Source organism: Zosterops lateralis, assembly GCF_965231275.1.
Source record: "Zosterops lateralis genome assembly, chromosome: 2".
NCBI classification, from domain to species: domain Eukaryota; kingdom Metazoa; phylum Chordata; class Aves; order Passeriformes; family Zosteropidae; genus Zosterops; species Zosterops lateralis.
The window spans coordinates 1,781,314-1,792,945 of record NC_139763.1 but is presented as its reverse complement, the minus strand read 5'-3'; positions in this window follow the sequence as shown (position 1 = coordinate 1,792,945).

Sequence of the window (11,632 nt, the reverse complement as noted above, 5' to 3'; positions counted from 1 at the left end):
CCCTGTTGATGGCACCTCATCACTGGCAACAGAAGGAATTGCTGCCTCATCTGCCTCAGGAGTGAGTGGCTCAGGAGCCTCCTCTTCCAAATCAGCTGCGGACGGGGCAGCAGCTGCCAGCTCGGCCTCCATGGGATCCTGTGGGGCAGGAAAGGTACTGGTCTGTCCCAGAGCTTGGAGATTATTTCATTTCTCCATTGGGACAGCTCCTGGCTGCTCACATGTTCTTCCCATTGGGACAGCTTTCGGTCACTCACACCTTCCCATCGGAGCAGCTTTTGGGCTCCATCATCTGGTCCTTGGGACAGGTCCTGGTCACTGATGTCTCTGACTTGGGACAATTCCAGCTCTCTCCTGTCTGTCTACTGGGAGGTGTGGGAGTGCACATCTTCCCATGGGGAGAGTTCTTGGTACCTTCCCTCTGGGACACCTCTCAGCCATTGTCCCATTGGGAATTCTCTGAGAAACTCACATCTGTCTGTAGGAACAGCTCAGGTGATCTCTCATCTTCCCATCCCAACTCCTGCTGTGCCCTCTCACACCTATTTCCCATTGGGACCCCTCTGGGGTTGTAACACATTCTTCCCATTTGCACACCTCTTGGTATAGCTCACCATCCTCTTCCCACTGGTACAGCTCCCAGACTCTGACAGTTTCCTTCCATTCATAGAGATGTTGGTGTGTCCCATCCCTGTACAGGGAAATTTCCTGAACTCTCACACGTACCTGGCAAAGGTACAGCTCTCGCATCCACCTGGCTCTCCACCGGGAAATTTCTTGGAGTGTCTGTACTTCCTCTGCCTCGTCTATCCCTCTCAGTGACAGATCTTCCCACAGGGAAGGCTCCTCGTCACTGTCATCTTCCCACCCAGAAAACTCATCATCCATGTCAACAAAGGGCTTCTCCTCCTCCTCAGTCTCTGCCACTGGCAGGGCTGACCTGCCCACTGCTCCAGACCACTGCCCGCTGGGGGCTTCCAGCCAGCTGGGCAAGGGGCTGGGGCACCGGGAGTTGGAGTTCCCTTTGTCTTTGTCACTAACCCTGTCTGTCGCTATCAGCCTTTATCGGCGTCCAGCACAGACAAACACAGGGAGCTGCTTCCTCCTCTGAGATTGGCTCTCTTGGGACGGGGCACCCCAGGGCTCTGTGACCCTTGGATACCCTCAGAGCCAGGGCGGGGCTCCCTGATGTCACAAGGCTCTCTGGCCACCACCATGTCCCGCATCACAAAGGGCCCCGACACCCAGCGCCCCTGTCACAAAGGGCCACCCCGGCACCCCAACCCCAGTGCACCCCAATCCCTCTTCAACTGAGGACAGCTTCTGGTCACTCGGGGTGTCCCCTGGAATCACCTCAAGGATCTCTTCACTGAGGACAGCTCCTGGTCACTTCTGCTGTCCCCTGCAACAACCTCATTGGCCTCTTGCACTGGGGACAGCTCCTCGTCAATCCTGCTGTCTCCTGAAACAACCTCAAGGGCCTCTTGCACTGGGGACAGCTCCTGTTCACTTGTGCTGTCCTGTGCAACCACCTCGATGGCCTCTGGCACTGGGGACAGCTTCTTGTCACTTGTACTGTCCCCTGCAATGACCTCAAGGGCCTCTTGCACTGGGGAAAGCTCCTCATCAGTCCTGCTGTCCCCTATAATGACCTTGAGATCTTCTTGAATGGGAGACAGCTCCTGGTCACTTCTGCTGTCCCCTGAAGTGACCACAATGGTCTTTTCTACAGGGGACATCTCTGGCTCATTGTTGCTGTCCCCTGGAGAGAGCTCGATGTCCTTTTCCACTGGGGACAGCTCCTGGTCACTCCTGCTGTCCCTTTGGAAGAGCTCGTTGTCGTCACCCCGTTTATCCACTGCCACATCCCTGAAGCTGCGCTCCACAGCACGAGCCCCCGAGGGGATGGGCGGCAAAGGCAGCAGCTGCCAGCTCGGGGACACACGGGCTGTGCCCTCCTGGGCCACCCTGAGCGGGGGCAGGAACACCCTGGGCACGGGGCTGTATGGCTGCCCAGGACAGGGGCTGCAGGGCTGCGGCCCCTTCTCCCCTGCGCTGCCCAGCTCTGTGCCCCGGCTCTCAGTGTCCCTGGGGCTCAGCAGGCAGGGCAGTGCTGGCAGCCGTGGCAGCCTGTCCCCACGGAGGGACAGGGCCTGGCTGTGGCTGCCCTGTGGCGCTGCCTGCGGCTGCCCGAGCTGCACCAGTGGAAGTCTGAGATCTGTGAGGATTTTGGGTCCCACCTTTGGCTGCCCGAGCTGCACCGGTGGGACCTTGAGGTGTTCAAGGTTTTTAGGTCCCACCTTTGGCTGCCTGAGGTGCATCGGTGGGAGCTTGATGGGCATCAGTGAGGAGCAGCGGGATGAGGAAAAGAAGGAGGCAGGGAAGGAGATGGCTCTCTTGGCAGAACAAAAGTTTTGGCCCCTCCATGCTCTGGGCTCTCCTCCCGGCCTCATCACTCACTGTTGGTGTGCCCCTCCACAGGCTCAGCAGTTTGCTTTGCGCAGCCTGGGAGCTGGGATTCTCCTTCTCTATGTCCATCTCTTCATCCACATCTGCCATTTCATGCTGCAGAGCCATCCAGGGAGCTGCTTCCTCCCACAGGCAGCATTTCCCTGGACACTCTTTGACTCCCTTTGGGACAGTTCACTGGAACTGTCCTGTGACCCTTGGCAGAGCCCTGTGCCCTCATCTGCTTCCCAGTGAGAGAACCTTTGGCCCCATGTGCCTCCAATGGAGACATGTTTTGGATATTATCACTCCTCGAGTTTGCCTACATGAATGAAAAATGTGCAATGCTGGGCTGAAATGGGATGAACTGGTTTCAGTTTGGAGCAGGAACGGCTGAGTATCAATCCCTGCTATACAATAATTTGTTCAGCTTGGCAGAGGTGAGACGTGTCCTCACCACTCTCACAGCAAGTACTTCGATCACAGAGTGCACCATGAAATGGGAGAGGTTTGTCTTTTCTGCCACTCCCTGCAGCCTCGATCCAGAGCTTCCCAACCCACCTGAGCCGTGATGAGCGTCCACAGCCCCACCATAGCACCTCTTCTCACAGCCCCGCCATGGCACTGCCCCTCACAGCCCCGCCATGGGCTCCTCCCCTCACAGCCCCGCCATGGGCTCCTCCCCTCACAGCCCCGCCATGGGCTCCTCCCCTCACAGCCCCGCCATGGGCTCCTCTCCTCACAGCCCCGCCATGGGCTCCTCTCCTCACAGCCCCGCCATGGGCTCCTCTCCTCACAGCCCCACCATGGATGGGCTCCTCTCCTCACAGCCCCGCCATGGCACTGCCCCTCACAGCCCCGCCATGGGCTCCTTCCCTCACAGCCCCACCATGGCACTGCCCCTCACAGCCCACCATGGGCTCCTCCCCTCACAGCCCCGCCATGGATGGGCTCCTCTCCTCACAGCCCCACCATGGCTCTGCCCCTCACAGCCCATCATGGGCTCCTCACAGCCCCGCCATGGGTTTCTCCCCTCACAGCCCCGCCATGGGCTCCTCCCCTCACAGCCCCGCCATGGGCTCCTCCCCTCACAGCCTCTTCCCGCCCCTCAGGGCTGTGGCGGCGCTCGGGCGCCCCCTGGCGGAGAGCGGGCCCGCCGGGAGCCTTTCCCTCCCTCCCGTCCCTCCCTCCCGCCCTCCGCCTCCTCTGCCCTCCCTCCCTCCGTGCCTGCCTCGCTCCCCCTCTCCCCGTCCTTTTTCCTACCCCGTTCCTGCCTCATTCACACCCCTTGCCCCGTCCCTCCCGTCTTCCTTCCCCTCCCTCCGTTCTCCCCTCCATCCCTCCCTCCGTCCCTCCTCGTTCTCTCTCCTCTCTCTCCATCCCACCAACAAGGGACACGACAAGAGCAGGCAGCGTTCAGTTGTGCCAGGGGAGGCTCGGGCTGGACACCAGGAGCAATTGCTGCCTCAGAGGGTGGTCAGGCCTTGGAAGAGCATCTCAGGGGGGTTTGGAGTGCCCATCCCTGGAGGTGTCCAAGGGACACCTGGACTTGGCACTCGCTGCTCTGGCCAGGGTGACAAGGTGGGAACAGCTTGGCCTCTGTGCCTGGGAGGCCATTTCCAACCTCAGAATACTGGGATTCTGTGAAAGTTACACTAAAACAACAAAAAGCATGGATGGGGCTTGGAGCCATCTGGGACAGTGGAAGGTGTCCCTGCCCATGTGTCACAAAGCCATGAGGGAGAGATGCCTCTGCCCCAGTTAAGGGACAAATGAGATCATAGGATGGCAACAGAGGGATTTTATTCAACAACACAGATTTGACTGCACAAGAAGTGTGAGGTCGGGAGAGAGAAAGAAAGAGGAAACACCTGTCAGAGGGAGGGAGACAGACACAGAGCTCAAGGTAATCAGCTGCCAAGGCCCTACCAGCCCCAGCCTTTCTGTCGGGGTAGGAGTTGTACAGACTCCAGAGCTGCTTTCTGCTGAGCACTGAGCCCTGGCCAAGGACAGGGGAGTAGAGGCTGCAAGGCTTTAGCCACAGGCTCAGCTGCAAGTCCCTTCTGCTGGATGTCTTGTGTGCAAAACAGAAGTGCAAATGGTGAGAAGAGCCTTGGCAGCACCTGGACAGGCACAGCAAGCCTGGCGAGGAGCAGCCCTTGCTGCTGGCCCACCCCAAACCGGTGCTGCCTTTCTAACCCAGCCCAGCCGGGAACTGTCCCGCGGCCGCTGGGGCTGAGCACTCCCTGCTCCCGGGGCACTCCCTGGCACGGAGGGGGAAAAGACTTCAGTACCTCCAAGAGACAGGAAATGAACTCTGGAGACTCCTTCCTTGTGCCTTATAAGCCTTATTAGAAAAAATATACAAATTCTTCAGTAACAAATCGTTCCGTTCTTCTTTGGTAATTTCTTGGGAATAATATCTTGTAATTACAATATCTTGTGTCTTCATGTTTTTCTATCATAGACTGTAATGTAAATATACAATATTTAATAAACACAAATTATTTGGAAATTGTATTTATTCATTAGATTTCATCTTTATTTATGGATTCGTAACGACTCTTATACTCCTTCTTCTTACTACTCTTCTTTTCTTCCATGTATTTTATAATTCAGATTCTTCTTATTTTTCTTCTTCTATGCATATTTAAGTTCAAATTTGTATTCTTATTACTCTTCTACTTCTATATTGTAAAAATCCTACTCCTATTCTTATTCCTCTTCTTCTACTTCTATGTACTTTTAAAATTCTTATTCTTATTACTATTCTTCTATGCATTTTTAAAGAATTCGTCCTTATCTTCTTTGTCTTCATTTTCTAAATCTTTGTCATCATCTTCTTCTTTGTCTTTGTCCTCGTCTTCTTTGTCGTCTTCTTTGTCCTCGTCTTTGTTGTCGTCCTTGTCATCCTTGCTGCCCTCTTCTTCGTACTCATCTTTGTCGTCCTCGTTGCCGTTGTATTTGTCATCCTTGTCTTCATCATCCTCATCCTTGTCATCCTCATCTTCATCATCTCTGTCATCCTCGTCTTCGTCGTCCTCGTCGTTGTCATCCTCATCTTCATCATCTCCGTCTTCATCATCTCCGTCGTCATCGTCTTTGTTGTCCTTGTCTTTGTCATCATTGTCGTCCTCGTCATCGTCATCTCCATCTTCGTTGTCCTCATCTCCATCGTCCTCGACTCTGTCGTCCTTCTCTTCATCGTCATCATGCTCATCTTCGTCATCTCCGTCTTCGTCGTCCTCATCCTCCTTGTCCACATCTTCCTTGTTTTATTCATCATCTTCTTCCTCTTCTTCGTTGTCTTTGTCGTCGTCTTCCTCTTCCTGTTTGTGACCCAACTCCCAGCAGTGCTGGCAGCGCCGCGTGAGCCGCGGTCCTGCAGGGAGGGAGGCTCTGGGGGCAATCCCTGCTCTCGGTGCCCTGACTTTCACTCCTCGGGCCGTGGCCTCAGGCAGGAACAGCAGAACAGCGCCCGCAGCGCCCGCCTGAAGCGGGAGGGACGTTTCCCGGGGGCAGCCGGCTGCCCGTGGAGGGCCTGGGCTCCCAGCTGGGTGGGCCGGGGCCTGGGGGGGCTGTGCGGGGCAGACAACGGGCTCCCTTCCCGTTTGCCTCTGACCACTGCTTCCCTTTCTGCAGCAATCCGGTGTTCCGGGGCATCCTGTGCCTCCTGCTGCTGCTGCACTGACTGGAGCTCCCGTGCAGCCTTGGTCCGGGTCCCACTGGTCACTTTGGGGCTGATGTACAGCTGAGCCTGGCTGCCGGCCGGAGTATTGAGCAGCACGGCCAGCGAGCTCGGTGTCCCTCCTGATGTCCTCTCCTCACTGAGGACAGAAGGAGCTGCTGCCTTTTTGTCCTGCAGACCGAGAGGCTTGGAGGGCTCCTCCTCCTCAGCAGCTCTGGTTGGTCTGGAAGTGCCCATGGGACTCCTCAGGGCAGGAGAGGCTCTGGGCAGGGCATAAACTAACTCAGAACAGCAGCTGAGTCCCTCCAGGAGCTCCTCATCATACTCCATGCCCAAGGGGCTGTGCCAGATGTCCTGGATGGCAGCTTCCCATTGGGACACCTCTTGGCCTCTGCGGGGCTTCCTTGACAAGGAAAGCACCTTGCCTTTCCCATTGGATGCACGGGGTGACATGGCCTGCACCAGCTTTTGCATTTGGGCTTCTAACTTGAGCTGGCATGGTTTCCTCTGGGATGGCCTTTGGTGACTGGCCCCTGTGTTCTCTCCCTCAGTACCATACCTGTTGGGGAAATTGCGGTGCAGCCATACCAGCACCTTCTGATGTCTTGACACTTGAGGCACACAGGGGAAATGGCGTTCCAGCCATTCCTGCACCTTCCGATGCCTCAACACTTGAGGCCGATATGGCATTTCAAGGGACGAGCTGTCCATACCACCAAGCATGGCCCTCCTTGTCTGCTCTTCATCCTCACGTTCTTCCTGCAGGGAGAGCTGTTTGTTGTCATCTTCCCTTGGGGACAGCTCCTTGTCGCTTCTGTCTACCCCTGGGAAGAGCTCGATGGCCTCTCCCAATTCAGAGAGCTCCCAGTCACTTGTGCTGTCCTCTGGACCAACCTCGATGGCCTCTTCCATTGAGGACAGCTCCTGGCCACTTCTGCTGTCCCCTGCAACAATCTCAAGGTCCTCTTCCATTGGGGACAGCTCCTCGTCAATCCTGCTGTCTCCTGAAATAACTGCAAGGGCCTCTTGCACTGAGGACAGCTCCTGTTCACTTGTGCTGTCCTGTGCAACCACCTCGATGGCCTCTGGCACTGGGGACAGCTTCTCGTCACTTGTGCTGTCCCCTGAAACAACCGCATTGGCCTCTTGCAGTGAGGACAGCTCTTCATCATTCGGGCTGTCCCCTGCAATGACCTCAAGGGCCTCTTGCACTGGGGAAAGCTCCTCATCAGTCCTGCTGTCCCCTATAATGACCTTGAGATCTTCTTGAATGGGAGACAGCTCCTGGTCACTTCTGCTGTCCCCTGAAGGGACCACAATGGCCTTTTCTACAGGGGACATCTCTGGCTCAGTGTTGCTGTCCCCTGGAGAGAGCTCGATGTCCTTTTCCACTGGGGACAACTCCTGGTCACTCCTGCTGTCCCCTTGGAAGAGCTCGTTGTCGTCACCCCGTTTATCCACTTCCACATCCCTGAGGCTGCGCTCCACAGCACAAGCCCCCGAGGGGATGGGCGGCACAGGCAGCAGCTGCCAGCTCGGGGACACACGGGCTGTGCCCTCCTGGGCCACCCTGAGCGGGGGCAGGAACACCCTGGGCACGGGGCTGTATGGCTGCCCAGGACAGGGGCTGCAGGGCTGCGGCCCCTTCTCCCCTGCGCTGCCCAGCTCTGTGCCCCGGCTCTCAGTGTCCCTGGGGCTCAGCAGGCAGGGCAGTGCTGGCAGCCGTGGCAGCCGTGGCAGCCTGTCCCCACGGAGGGACAGGGCCTGGCTGCGGCTGCCCTGCGGCGCTGCCTGCGGCTGCCTGAGCTGCACCGGTGGGAGCTTGATGGGCATCCGCGAGGAGCAGGATGAGGAGGAGGAGGCGTGGGACGGAGACGGCTCCCTTGGCAGGGCAAAGCTCCTGGCCCTGTCCGTCCACTGGCCTCTCCTTCCTTCCTCATCACTCCCTCTTGGCCTCCTCCGCAGGCTCAGTAGGGGCCCTTGGGTGGGCTGGGAGTTGGGGTTCTCTTTCTCCTTACTCATCTTGTGAGTAATTTCCGTCTTCTACTATCAGGGATGGATTCCGGGAGCTGCTTCCTCCTCAGAGCACGGCTCTCCTGGGACTGGGCACCCCAGGGCTCTGTTACCCTTGGATACCCTCAGAGCCAGGGCGGGGCTCCCTGATGTCACAAGGCTCTCTGGCCACCACCATGTCCCACATCACAAAGGGCCCCGACACCCAGTGCTCCTGTCACAAAGGGCCACCCCCGGCACCCCAACCCCAGCGCAGGAGGCAGGAACTGGCACGGGGCAGCGCCCGCACTTGTGGCCTGGTGGCCCCTGCTGTGCCCAGAGCCCTCGGGGGCTCTGGCCACGCTCCCACACGGCAGCCCCAGCCCTCTGGGCTCGGTATTTTCTGAGCTTGAGGGGACCTCGCTCTTCTCAAGGGAAACTTTGCAACAGTTGTTTGTTTTTTTTTTCTCAAAACAACCTTGTGTAAACCATATTTTCATTTCCCATAACAACAGGTGTGGTTTGCTATTTCTGTTACTTGGCCAATAGGAGAGGTGTCAGTCCTATGGGCCAATAAGGTGCCTTTTTGTGCAGCATGTTATAAAAGGGCTGAATGAATTGTAAATAAAGCCTGATGATTTCTACTGCCTCCTGACTGGAGTCAAGCATCTTTAGTTCATGTTCCATTGCAACACAGCCCCACGGGGCACAGCCCTGGGTTTGCAGGCTGCGCTGCCCAGGCCACGAGGAATTGGCCGCACGGACGTGCCAGGGACTCGTGGGCAGTGGCTCCAGGAGCTGCGGGAGGCCGGGGACCACGGCTGTCCCTCAGGGCTCTGCCCGGCCACCGGGGCTCCTCAGCGCCTGCAGCAATGACACCCAGGGCCACCAGCGCAGCCTGGGCGCCTTGGCCGGGGACGGGGGGCTGAGCGGGGCAGGGCCACTGGCAAAAACAACAGGCTAAAACAAGGCTGGTAACTTTGGAGCCTGTTTACTAAAACTTCAAAACAGCTGGGGATGAGACCTTAAGCCTCAGGCCCGCTGGCCAAGTCACAGTTACAGTCACGGTGTGCGCACACCGGGAGCTTCTTTGAGCACAATGTCCCACCGAAGGAGCCAGGGCTGGGCGCCCGCGGGGGTTCGAGTCTCTCAGCTGCGGGATTGGTGCATTTTTCAATCCTTACGCTGATTGGTCTCTTTTCTGGCCGCTGGTTGGTCCATACTGGGGTGCAATCCTGACCAACCATTCTGAAATACTTTGATCTTACTGGTCGGCTCCTTCTCCAATCATAGTTGAGGTCGCTCTCATCCCTTCATGAGGCAACATTCTAGAAAGTTCCCTGCACTGAACTCACTGAATTCTCACCACCCACCCCAGGGGTTACACACTTGCATCGCAGTACATTTAACTTAACAACTTATCACCTCATAACTTAGGATATTGACTACACACAACAATTCTTTATATTAATTAACATTTCATATCAACTTGTATCGATTTCATAAATAATTCAGAACTCTACCTACAAAAGTCGACTTTATTTATACCAGCCAGCACGCAAGGCCGGGATCATCCACAGGCATTGATTTATTAAAAAAAAAAAAAAAAAGGATATTGATCTAATACCAATATCCAACTATGATGGACAAAGACTCTCTAACAGTTTAAAGTTAGAAAGTGTATGTTTATTATGACGCCGGGCAGTGTGTGGGATTGCTCCTAAATACACACCGCAATTTACAGATGATCACAGAGTCTTTTTATGTCCAGGAGTATTGAAGACCCAAAACACAAATGCATATTCATAACTCTGGTACATCCTATTCTCTGCTTTGTATGGTAATTAGCCAAAAAGCCATTAAGCATGGGTGGCTTGTTCTTTGAAATGGGTCGGTGGTCTTTTTAATGGGGTGGGGTCCCAAAATGATGAAGAAAGATGGGTCTTCCTCTCTTTGAGGAACAGCTGAATCCTGTTTTTCCAGGACTGTTTGATTTATGATTGTGTTGTATTCATGGGGTCTATCGATTATTCAGGATGTAAAAGCCTAGTTTGACAGGTTCTATGATTTATCAGTTCCTTCAATCCGGCTTCTGTTAACAAAAGGGAAGCTTAGCTACCTTAACTCAGCAATATCCATTTTAACTAAAGTCTTTAATTCTTTTAAATCAATGCTTCAGCACCTGCACAAGCCGCACAAGCGGCACCCCCAGAGCCTCGTGCGCTTCCACAAGGCCGGGCCCGGCTGCTGCCCCCGGCTCGGGGCACTGCCCCAGGCACCGACTCTCGCAGCACAAACAAGGAGCACAAAGACACGCGCCGCTCCACATTGTGTCCCTGCCCTTCCAAATCCCGCACCGGGACAGCGGCCACAAGGGCTGGGCTCGCCTGCGGCACCATCGCCACAGGGCCCGGTTGTGTGAGATGTGACACTAAAGCCACAGGGTGTTGTCTAGATGGGATAAAGAAATGTGTTTTGTGGCCTGCTTGGGATAGAAAACCACTTCTGATCTCACTACTGTGTTCTGCACTGCTCTTAAAAGGCATAATAAAAGCTAAAACGGTATAATTAGAAATTCAGGTGAGTCAAAAGTTGTAAACAAGGGCTGGGCTCGGCTGCGGCACCATCACCACATACAAGTGGCATGGAAACTAGTTTCCTCTTCCAAACAGACTGAAAAATCTCATTTATTTCTCCTAAAGAGACTGAAGCCTGTTTGTGTCGTGTCCCATTGCACACCAGCAGTCCCGATATCTCTCTAAGGAGGACGTAGGTCCCTGGATCCCTGTGCAGCAGAGGATGACGGTGATGAATAAGGAAGGACAAGGCCAAAAACAACGCCAGACCCTTGTCTGGCTGGCTGGGACCAGGGAGCACCAAGAGGAGACAGTGGCAGGGTCAATGCTGGCATTACAAGAGAGCAAGGAGGAGGATTCAGATGAGGAGATGAAATGATTGCAATTGCAGAATAACCTAGAGCCTTTCCTGAGGAGAGAGTGAGAGGTCTCTTACAGTCTCACCCCTTGTGCCCATCCAGTTTCCCAGGAAATTACCAAATCAAGATAGAAGAGCGTTCAAATTACTAAAGAATTTGTGTATTTTCTGAAAAAAGTTTGTAAGGCACAGGGAAAGAGTCTCCAGATTTAATTTCCTGTCTCTCGGAGTTACTGAAGTTTTTTCCCCCTCCGTGCCAGGGAGTGCCCCGGGAGCAGGGAGTGCTCAGCCCCAGCGGCAAAGGGGGTCATGAAATTACAAATAATCATGAAAGCCTGAAAATATGGCTCAGCTACTACAATCTACTATCAGTAACTACCTTCTAATTCCGTATTTAACGCACATATTTATTTAAGGGGCAAGTCCTCCCTATGTTTAGGTCAGAAAAATTCCTCCAGGTGTCCCTTGGACACCTCCAGGGATGGGCACACTCCAAAACTCCCTGGGCAGCTCTTGCCAAGGCCTGAGCACCCTTTCCATGAGGAAATTGCTCCTGGTGTCCAGCCAGAG